We start from the raw sequence: 12,403 nt of genomic DNA, 5'->3' as shown, positions 1-12,403 counted from the left end.
TTTGATTTGTATTTCCCTGATAAGGAGCGACGCTGAACATCTTTTCCATATGAGTATTATTCAAAATTCACTTTCTGTTATATTGTTGAAATCGTTTTTGATCAGTTCGTTAACTGTCATTATTTCCTCGAGGTTTTTTTGAGGGGAGTTCTTCCGTTTTGTCATTTTGGATAGTCCCTGGATTGGTGCAGAACTGCAGGGCACTTCCCCTGTGCTGTCTTGAATAACTTGCTTTGGTGGGCGGGGCTGCAGTCAGACTTGATGTCTGCCCCCATCCCACTGCTGGGGCCACAGTCAGACTGGTGTGTGCCTTCTCTCCTGGGGGGGAGGGGGATTCTCTGTGGGGTGGCTGGCCCATCTGGGCTTGCACGCTGCCAGGCTTGTGGTGCTGGGGATCTGGCGTATTAGCTGCGCTGGATCGGCAAGGTATACAGGGGCAGGAGGGGCAGGCTCAGCTTGCTTTTCCTTTGGAGATTCACTTCAGGAGTGGCCCTGTGGCACTGGGAGGGAGTTAGACCTGCTATAGGGTTTGATCCGCAGAAGCACAGCATTGGGTGTTTGTGTGGTGCAAGCAAGTTCTCTGATAGGATCTGATTCCCTTTGGGATTTTGGCTGGGGGATAGGCCAGGGAGATGGCGCTGGCGAGTGCCTTTGTTCCCTGCCAAACTGCGCTCTGTTGTCCGGGGCTCAACAACTCTCCCTCCCGTTGTCCTCTAGCCTTCCCGTTCTCTGAACAGATCTGTTAACTTATAACCCTCCAGATGTTAAGTCCCGCTTGCTGTCAGAACACACTCCGTCCGGCCCCTCTGCCTTTGAAGCCAGACTTGGGGTCTCTGCTTTGCTGGAGGACTGCCCCTCTGCCCCAGCTCTCTCGCCAGTCCGTGTAGCGCGCACCGCCTCTCCGCCCTTCCTACCCTCTTCTGTGGGCCTCTTATCTACGCTTGGCTCTGGAGTATCCGTTCTGCTAGTCTTCTGGCGATTTTCTGGGTTATTTAGGCAGGTGTGGGTGGAATCTAAGTGATCTGCAGGAGGTGCTGAGCCCAGTGTCCTCCTAATCTGCCATCTTCCCAGAAGCCAAATCAACATCATTTTGTAATTACTTATGAAGAGAGACAAAGACAACACTCTAAAACCACCAGATTACTGAATATCACCTTCTCCCTGCTGGTGTGAGTGACTGCTGCTTCTTTCCTATTGACAATTTCAGTCTTGCTTCATTCCTCCCACCTTCTAAATGAAAACGACTAAGATGCCAGTCACTGAATTGCTCACTGTCTGGCAGCAGTCTATCTAAAACAGATTCCCATTTTGTTGAACTTTCCCCCAAATCATATAAAGGTCAAATCTTATGATAATCCTCTCTAAGCTCTTACTGAGTTATCCCATGGTTCATTTGGGATAGTCTCCCTTGCTGCAGCAAACTCTAAATATGATTACTACCACTATGATTATTATCATTAATATCTTCTTTTCTTATTAAAAATTTTTTTAATGTTTATTTTTGAGAGAAAGAGAGAAAGACAGAGCTGAGCCAGGGAGGGGTAGAGAGAGAAGGAGACACAGAATTTGAAGCAGGCTACAGGTTCTGAGCCCCTGATGCGGGGCTCAAACTCATGAATCATGAGATTATGACTTGAGCCGAAGTTGGACACTTAACGAACTGAGCCACCCAGGTGCCCTGATCATTAATATCTTCTTAAGATACACTCATCATCTCTACTGTAGCCTACAAAATCTATATATTCTGGGTTCTGGCTACTTCTTTTTTCTTTTTCAAATTTTTATTTCAAATTTAGTTAGTTGGGGCACCTGGGTGGCTCATTCAGGTGAGTATCAGATGCTTGATTTCAGCTCAGGTCATGATCTCACGGTTTGTGAGACTGAGCCCCACATTGGGCTTTACAATGACAGTGCAGAGCCTGCTTGGGATTCACTCTCTGCTCCTCCCCCACTCTCTCTCGCTTTCTCAAAGTAAATGGATACACTTAAAAAAATTTAGTTAACATGTAGTATAATATTGGTTTCAGTATAATTTAGTGATTTTTGCCACTTACATTTACTATGTAGTCCTCATCATAACAAGTACCAGCCTTAATACCCATCACCCATTTAGCCTATCCCCCACCCACCTCCCTCCATCAACTCTGTTCTCTGTCATTAAGAGTCTCTTATGGTTTGCCTCCCTCTCTCTTTTTCCCCCCTTCCCATAAGTTCATCTCTTTCTTAAATTCCACATATGAGTGAAATCATATGGTATTTGTCTTTCTCTGACAGACTTATTTTGCTTAGCATAATACACTCTAGCTGCATCCGTCATTGTAAATGGCAAGATTTCATTCTTTTTGATGGCTAAGTAATATTCCATTGTATGTACATAGTTTGGCTATTGTTGATAGTGCTGCTATAATCATCAGGGTGCATGTGCTCCTTTGAATCAGTATTTTTGTATCCTTTAGGTAAATACCTAGTAGTGCAATTGTTGGGTCATGGGTAGTTCTATTTTTAATTCTCTGAGGAACCTCCATACTGTTTTCCAGAGTGACTGCACCAGTTTGCATTCCTACCAACAATGCAAGAGGGTTCCCCTTTCCCTGCATCCTCACCAACATCTATTGTTTCCTTTATTGTTAATTTTAGCCATTCTGATAGGTATGAGGTAGTATCTTATCATGGTTTTGATTTGTATTTCATTGAAGCTAAGTGATCTTTTAATCTAGGCTCTGGCTACTCTGATAGTCTTATTCTCATTCACCCCAAAGCAAGTCACACATGAACTGTATCTTGAACATGCTAGTTTTACTCCACCTTTGTGGCAGACCTTTGTGCTAGATATTTTTTTCTGCCTGGAATATTCTTCTCCAAGGTATTCACACATCTCAGTTCCTTGATTCATTCATTTCTAATCTCTGTCTCCTTCATGAACACATTCTTGACAACCTAGTTTGAAATATACATCCGCCGCTTCTATTCCCTTATTCTATTTTTGTTTGTATCATTTAACAGTAAATGGAATTATGTATCTCTTTATTGTCACTCTTATCTTCTCCGGAGCATGGGCTCTATAATAACAAAGTCTTTGTCCTGTGCCTTTATTCACTTCTGTATTACCAGCATCTAGAATAATTCCTGGCAAAAAGGAAGAATGTAATAGAAAATTGTTGACATGATGAAATAATTCATTGCTTCATGTCTTATGAGGCAAGAATAAAAAGAAAGCATAGAATCTCTTCTCAGAAATAAATGATGTGAACTGTAGGGAGATGGGTATAGGGTGGGAGAAGATGAAAGGGATTCCCCAAATTACAGGGATCAAGAGAATGTGTACATTTATAATTCTCTGGTCACTGTACCTTAGTTGACATTCTGTTATTTTGTAGAACTCCGGTGCTTTAAATTTATTTTCTGCTATATTACTAAGGGACTGATTCTATTTTTTATGTCTTTCTGTGAGTTTTTCTCTTAGTGTCTATGTCCCCACATTCTTCTATTTATTTTTCAAGATCCAATTCAAATGCCCTTATCTTTGTGTTACTTTTTATATTCACCCTTACATGTGGAATGGCTTTGCTTCTATAATATTATTCACACAGTTCCACTATATATCATTCAAGTTATTATATTACTCATATTATTGTATTGTAAGAGGTTAAAAGTTTAGAAAGAGACTTCCAGAATAGAAGAGTAAGGGCCTTCAAAAACCCACTTCTTCAAAAAAGCATCAAGTAGAAATAATCAAAATAAGTTTTATCAGAGCTCTGGAAATTAACCAAAGGCTTGCAACAATTCAAGAATTTTTTTTCAATAAAACAGCTGAATCTTCGTAAGAAAAGTGAGTTTTGTGTCATTTTAACTGGCCGTATTCTCACCTCCCTTTCCCATTAGCCTTGAAAACCAGCAGACTTACAGACTTACATGGTGTCTGTGAAAACCAGTAGACTAGCAGCCACTAGAGAGGGAAGACTGGGTTTGGAACTCCTCAGAGAGGAGACCCAGAGAGGTCTCACTATTTGGCTCATCTTACAGCTCCTTGGAAAAGCCCTATTTGCAGGACTTGTTATTTGGCCTGAATCAGAGTTTGCTCAGTGGGGAAACCTCTATCCCAGGATATTTTTGAAAATAGTGAAGGCAGTTGTTTAACATTGAAGCTGCTTGGAGCAGTGATATCAGCTGTGACAAATGGGAAGCTGGGGAAAAAAGACTTAAAAAGTAGTTCAGGGGAATGAGATGTCCATAGTGATCTTTGAAATGTTCCAATGTATTCCTGGGGATCTAGAAGACTACACACATGTGCAAGGCTGTGCACATTTCCAAAAAAGACTTAAGAAGACCCTAATATTTTACCTAAGGCTGTATCTGAGGCCCTGTACAAGTAAGAAATGAAAGCTAAAGCAGATTTATAAACATCTGGAACACTGAATCTTTGTCCTAACAGAACCCCTTTGCAGAGAGTGGATAATCTTTTGGTTAAAGGCATTTAAAAAATCTCCGTCCAATTATGATCTGACCATTAAGTTAACCAAGCAGAGACTTCAATAGCTACATATAACAGGTGATTTAGACTTTATAGAATTAGTGAAAGAAAAAGTCATTAAAGAAACAATCAGCATCAGCAGCAAGAACAATCACATGAAACAGCAGTAACAAAACCTGGAGAAATTGGGGAAATTTGATTTTCAGAGTTGCCACATTTTATTATTTAAAATATCCAGTTTTAAATTAAAAAAAAAAGACATACAAAGAAAGAGAAAAGTATGGCCCATAGATAAGAAAAAAACCAGAAGTCAATAGAAATTGCCTTCATGGGAGTCCAGATATGGGATTCCCTAGGCAGAAAGTTTAAGTAAGCTTTTATAAACAACTTCAAAGAATTGAAGAAAATTATGTCTACAGAATTAAGAGAAATTATGAGAATGATATCTCACCAAGTAGAGAATATCAAGAAAGAGATTGAAATTATCAAAAAGAACCAGATGGAAACTGTGTTGAAAATTACAGTGACTACTAAAAATATTTAATAGAGAGGCTCAACAGAATATTTGAGTAAGCAGAAGAAAGAATCAGCAAACTTGAAAATAGATTGAGAAAATCCAACCTGAGAAATAGAAGCAAAATGAACAGAGTTTCAGAGGACTATAGGACACCATTGGGTATACCAACATATAATGGGAGTCTAAGAATGAGAAAAGAGATAAAAAGGGGGAGGAAAATATTTGAAGAAATAATGACTGAATATACCCCAAATATGATTAAAAACATGAATTGATACAGCCGAGAAGTTTAATAAATTTCAAGTAGGATAAATTCAAAGATCCACATCTAAACACATCAAGGTCAAACTCTTGAAAGAAAAAGAGAAAATTGTGAATACAGCAAGAGAAAAGCAGCCTATAACATACAAGTGATCCTAAATAAGATTAACAGCTGACCTCTCAAAACCATGGAAACCAAAAGGGAGTGGGTTGGCATTTTCAAATGGACCGAAAAAAGATTGGTAACCAATAGTTTTATATCCAGTAAGCCTACATTTCACAAAAGAAGGAAAAATTAAGACATTCTCAAATAAACAAAAACTGAGGGAATTTGTCGCTAGCCAACTTGTATTATAAATGATATTAAAAAGAGAACTTCAGGTAGAATCAAAAGGACTAGAGTTGAATCTACCCCCCAAAAGTAAAGAGCACCAATAAAGATAACAATGAAGGTAAATATAAAATGCAATATAAATGTATTTTTACTTGTAACTTTTTTCCTCTCCTGATTCAAAAGACAACTGCATAAAGCAATAATTATAAAACTGTGTCAATGGGTGTGAAATGTATAAAGATGTCATTTGTATGACAACAAAAGCAGAAAAGAGGAGGGGGAAAAGGAGGAACATTGAAGCAAAGTTTTTTTATACTATTGAAATTAAGTTGAAACTAATCCACACTAGATGGTTTTAAGATGCAATCACTAAGAAAATAACTCAAAAAATATACCAAAACAAACAAAAAGGGAATTAAAATAGTATACTAAGAAATATATATTTAACACAAAAGGAGCTAGTAATGGAGGAATAGAATTTCAAAAATAAAGGAGAGGAAATAATCTTCCCTATTCATTCCATGAGGCCAGTATTTCTCGGAAACCAAAACCAGGCAAAGATGTCACAAGTAATAAATCAGACTGTTATTTCTTATGAACATAGATTAAAAAAAACCCTCAAAAAATACTAGCAAAACAAATCCAGTAATATATAAAAGGATAGATACATCATGACCATGTGGGATCTATCAAAGGTTAGTTTCACTTTGAAAATTGCTGATTAGTGATTTTCATCTGCCTGGGTGGCTCAGTTGGTTAAGCATACAACTCTTGATTTCATCTCAGGTCATGTTCTCACAGTTACATGAGTTTGTGCCTCAGGTCATCAGGCTCTGAGCTGGCAGTACAGAACCTGCTTGGGATTTTCTATCTTCCCCCCCCCCCCCTCTGCCCCTACCCCTCTTTCTTTTTTCCTCCTCTGTCTCAAAATAAATAAATAAATAAACTAAAGAAAAAAAAATCATTAACCATTCAATGTTACTTACCATATTCATAGAATAAGGACAAAAATATATGATTATCTCAATAGATACAAAAAAAGCATTTTACAAATTCCAACATTATTTCATGATAAAAATCCTAAAAAACAAAACAAAACAAAACAAAAAAGCAGACAAACCGAGGGACTTCCTCAACCTGATAAAGGGCATCTATAAAATACCTCCAGCGCCCTCACATTTAGTGGTGAAACACTCAAAGCTTACCCCTAGGATCCAGAACAAGACCAGGATGACTGTTCTTGCCACTTATATTTAATATTGTACTGCAAGTTCTAAGCCTCAGCAAGAAAAAGAAATATAAGACATCCTGATTGCATTTACAACAGCATCAAAAAGAATAAAAATCTGACAAATTTAGCAAAAAAAAAAAAAAGCAAGATGAATACTGACAACTACAAAACATTGTTGTAAGGAGTTACTATAAATCAAAATAAATAGAGATCCCATGTTATTGGATTGGAAGATTTAATATTATTAAGGTGGTAATACTCTTTGAGTTATCTTCAAAAGACGTTAATGACTTGATATCCATGTTTTTTTTTTCACATCCTGATGGCTCATTTCTTTTTGTCACTGAAAAATATTCCATTGTTTAGGTGTATCAGAGCTTGTTGTCCATTTTTCTACTAAAGGACTTCTTTGTCCCTTCCAGTTTTGGGTAATTATGAATAAAGCTACTGTAAGCATTTGTGTGCAGGTTTTGTTTGTGGACATAGATTTTTGAGTCAATTTGGAGAATGCCTGGGGATGCAATTACTGGATCATAAGGTAAAATTAAGCTTAGTTTGGGAGAAGATTGCCAGAGTGTCTTCCAGGCTGGCTGTATCATTTAGCATTCCCATCAGCAGTGAATGACAGTTCTTGTTGCTCTGTGTCCTCGCCAGGAGTTGTTATTGTTGGTTTTTGGATTTTGGACATTCTTGTTAATGGTTGTAATGGTATCCCATTATGTTGATTTGTAACTCCTTGATGACAGGTGAAAGACAAGATCTATTCAGGTGCGTATTTTCCACCTGTATATCTCCCTTTTTAAAAATGTTTTTATCTGGATTCAGTAATAGGATAATGATGATCCCATAGAGTGAGTTAAGGAAAGGTTCCGTCTGCTTCTATTTTCTGAAATGTATTTGTGGAAAGTTGGTATCATTTCTTTGTTAAATGTTTGATAGAATTCACCAGTAAAATCATCTGATCCTGTTCATTACGTTTTTAAGAGGTTACTAGTTATTGATTTATTTTCTTTACTCTATATAGGTACAGATACTAAATATATAGATTATCTATTTCTCCTTATGTGAATTATAGTTTGTATCTTTTGAGGAATTTGTTGATTTCATCTAAATTACCAAATTTATGGACGTATATCAAATTTATAGTGTTTCTTTACATTTTAATGTCCATCTCTGTCTCCTCTCTTTTTTCTTCTTGGTTAGCCTGGCTGGAGGTTTACTAATTTTTTAAACATTTTCAAAGAACTAGCTTTTGTTCCATTGATTTTTCTGGGTTTTTTTTTTTTTGGGTTTCTTTTCAATTTCATTGACTTCTGCTCTGAATTTTATTATTTTTTTTCCTGCTTGTTTTAGGCTTAAATTGTTTTTCTTTCTCCAGATTTCCCAAGGTAGAAAATTATATAATTAATTTAATACATTTCTTTTTTTCTAATAGATGCATTTAATGCTATAAACCTCCCTCCCTCTAAATACTGATATTGCTACATCTCTCAAATTTTGGTAAGCTGTATTTTCATTTTTATTCAGCTTAAAATGTTTTTTAATCTCTTGAGATTGCTTTTTTGCCCCATGTGTAGAAGCATATTAAGTTCCACATATTTGGGCATTTTCCAGCTATTTTTCTGTTACTTTAGTAACAGATTCTACTTTAATTTCAATGTATGATAACATACTTTGTATTATTTATATTTGTTTAAACTTTGTTAAGGTTGTTTTACAGCCCCAAATATGGTGTATCTTGGTTCTATGCAAGTTCAAGAAGAATGTGTTTTCTGTTGGATGGAATATTTTATAAACGTCAGGTTCAGTTTATTGATAGTGCTATTCAGGTAAACTGTATCTTTGCCAATTTTCTGTCTGCTTGATCTATCAATCACTAAAAAAAGGGTGTTTACTTTAACTATAATAGTGGATTTCTTTCTTTCTCCTTGAAATTCTCTAAGTTTTTGCATCATGTGTTCTTAGGCTCAAACACATTAATATTGTTAGTTTTAACTTTGGGATGCATCACTTTAGAAAATTATATAAATTATAAAAAATTATAAATATGAGAAAAATAATGGAAATACATAAGTTGTATCATTTAGTTTACCTAAAGAAGAAAATTAATAATTTGACTTAAAAATTCACATGGAAATGCAAGGGACCCAGAATACCCAAAGTTGGAGGACTCCCAATTCCTGATTTGAAAGTGTACTACAAAGATACGATAATCAAGACTGTGTGGTACTAGCATGAGAATAGACATATAGAATGAGAATTGAGCATCCAGAAATAAACCTTATTTTTATGGTTTAATGTTCAACAATAATGCCAAGATAATTCACTGGGGGGAAGGATAGTTTCAACAAATGTTGCTGGGACAACTGGATATCCACACGCAAAAGAATGAAGTTGAACCTCTGTCTTCCATCATATACTAAAATTATCTCAAGATAGGCCATAGACTTAAATATAAAGCTATAAAACTCTATGAAGAAAACAGACATAATTATTTGTGATGTTGAGTTAGACAATAGCTTCTTAGATATGGCACCAAAAGAACAAGACACACACACACACACACACACACACACACACACACACACACACACAAATAAATTGGACTTCATCAAAATAAAACAAACTTCTGTGCTATATATGACACTGTCAAGAAAAGTGAAAAGCAACCCACAGAATGGAAGAAAATATTTGTAAACCATTTATTGATAGACACTTGAATCTAGAATATTTTAGGGGCACCTGGATTGCTCAGCCAGTTGAGTGTCCAATTCTTGATTTCGGTTCAGGCCATGATCTCAGTCATGGAATTGAGCCCTGCGTTTGGCTCAGTGCTGAACATGAAGCCTGCTTGGGATTCTCTCTCTCCTCTCTCTGCCCCTCCCCCTTCTAAAAATAAATAAATAAACATTTAGAGTATTTAAAAAACTCTTAAAACTCAACAGCAGTAATGAATAAGACAACTAAGCCAATTAAAAATGGGACAAAGAATTTGAATTGACATTTCTTCAAAGAAGATTCATGAGTGGCCAATAGTTACATGAATAGATGCTTAATATAACTGATTAGGAAAATACAAATCAAAACCACAGTGAGATGTTACTTTATAATGTCTAGGCTGGCAAAAAGAAAAAGAAAGAAAAAAGAGAGAGGGAGGTAGGAAAGAAAGGAGGGAATAACAAGTGTGGCTGGGATATAGAGAATTTGAAACTAATAATTGCTGGTGGCATTATAAATAGTACCACAACTTTGGAAAGCAGTCTAACAATTCTTCAAAAAATTTACTACATGATCTAGCAATTTTACGCAGGTATTGTTATGGACTGAATTGTGTCTTTCTAAAATTCATTAAACTTCTAAAATTCATGCAACTGTGTTTGTAGACAGGACCTTTAAGGAGGTAATTAAGGTTAAATCAAGTCATGGGGGGGGACCTTAATTTGATGACTGCAGCACATATAAGAACAGGAAGAGATAGCAGGACCACCCTCACCTCTGTTCATGTATAGAGAAAAGGCCATGTGAAGATACAGTGAGAAGGTGGTTGTCTGCAAGCCTAGGAGAGAGGCTTCATCAGATTCCAACTCTTCTGGTGCCTTGATCTTAGACTCTCAGTCTCTAGAACTGTGATAAAATAAATTTATATTGTTTAAACCACCCAGCCTGTGGTATTTTGTCATGGCAGCCTATGCAAACTAGTATATGTCCAGGAGAAATATATATTCAGACAAAAATGTGTACATGAATGTTCATAACATCATTATTCATATTAGCAAAAAAGTAGGAACAGCTTAAATGTTCATCATTTGATGAATGCATACACAAAATTTGGTATATCCATACAATGTAATATTATTTGACAATAAAAAGGAATAAAGTACTCATAGCAAGCTATAATATGGATGAGTTATTCATGGATGAACATTATGCTAAGTGAAAGAAGCTAGCTACAAAAGGCCACATAGTGCATGGTCCATTTTTCTGAAATGCCCAGAATAGGCAATATCCATAGGAACATAAAGTAGATTAGTGGTTTCCAGGGGCTGATGGAGAGGGAAGTAGGGAATGACTGCTAATGGGTATGGGATTTCTTTTTGAGGTTATGAAAATATTGTAAAATTTGTTAGTGGTGATTGTTGCACAGCTATGTGAATAAACTAAGAGCACTGAATTGTCCCTTTTTAAAAGGGTGAATTTTTATGGTATGTAAACTGTATTTCAATCAAACTATTATAAACCAAAACAAAAAAAGTTAGAAAAATTTATTTCCTTTGCTGGGTTGTGGTCTTTCTGAGGACAGGAAAGAAATATTGCTAATCAGCATTACTCCAAAGGCTAGTACGATGCCAGGATGGGTTTTCATATTCGCTATTCTTTTTAATATACATATATCCCATTTAATATACATATATCCCAATATACATATATCCCCAGGTAAAAATATTCAAAAGAGACTTACCTAACTTGAATATAAAATTTTTGGGGGCAAAACAATGATTATTATACTTGTGTTATAACATGTCGTATTGCTATCTAATAATCAGTTTGGTTGATTTGCACCAGGGTGGCTTTTGAAAAGAAAAGGAATGTGGATGTAGTCTCGTTATGTGTTATTGTGGAGTTTAGAAGTCCCTGGATTGGAATGCAGTGGTTCCCAGAGCTTTTTGTGTATTACAATTTCCTGGGGGGCTTTTCAGAATACCTGTACCACCTGCACCCCCATCATGAGTCACTCAGTTGAGAACCACTGCTTGGGTGGAGGTAGGTGTCAATAGGACTGCATGTGGTTGTGATTACAGTGAGGCAACAGAGAAACTGTTGTAAAGCACTGGTTTGCCAACTTTAACGTATGTAATAACCCATGAGGATAAAATGCAGATTCTACTTTATAGGGCTGAGCTAGGCCCTGAAATCCTACCTTCCAAGAAGCTCCCCAGTGATGCCCAGCTAACAGTCCCCAATCCACATTGTCAGTGGTAAGGGTTGTATAATACATTTTCAAAGGAGTGAAAGCATGGTTAATAAGAAAATGTAATAAAGAAAATGAAATAAAGCAGCTGCATACTTAGACAAAGAGCTTGATGAAGGGAAGGAAGCAGGTAATTGCTTAAGACAATAACTTTCATCTTGGTGAGATTTTCCATTGATTTGATTATCATTTAATGATTGGTCCAACCACTTTAGATGGATTTCACGTTTTCTGGAAGTTTTTCCATTTTGTCCATAGGATGAAAATTTGGATTGTTAGGGACTTTGCATAATTTCTTTAGATATTGTCCTGACTTGCCAGGATGATAGAATCTAGTGAGGAAATATGAACAAATATATTTGTTTTATTTAAATTGACATTATTGACATTTTTGTGCTAGACATGATATTGAGTTCTGGAATTACAGAAATTAAAAAGCATAGTCCCTGTTCTTAAAATTTGACAGTTTAGGGGCACCTGGGTCGCTCAGTTGGTTAAGCATCCCACTCTTGATTTTGGCTCAGCTCATGATCTCATGGTTCATGGGATTGAGCCCCAAATTGGGCTCTGGGCTGACAGCATGGATCCTGGTTGGGATTTTCTCTCTCCCTCTCTCTCTG

Source organism: Herpailurus yagouaroundi, unplaced genomic scaffold (genome assembly GCF_014898765.1).
Source record: "Herpailurus yagouaroundi ecotype Mexico unplaced genomic scaffold, PumYag 141, whole genome shotgun sequence".
NCBI lineage: Eukaryota > Metazoa > Chordata > Mammalia > Carnivora > Felidae > Herpailurus > Herpailurus yagouaroundi.
The sequence above is the reverse complement of the archived record's forward strand: the minus strand, read 5'-3'. Positions refer to the sequence as shown.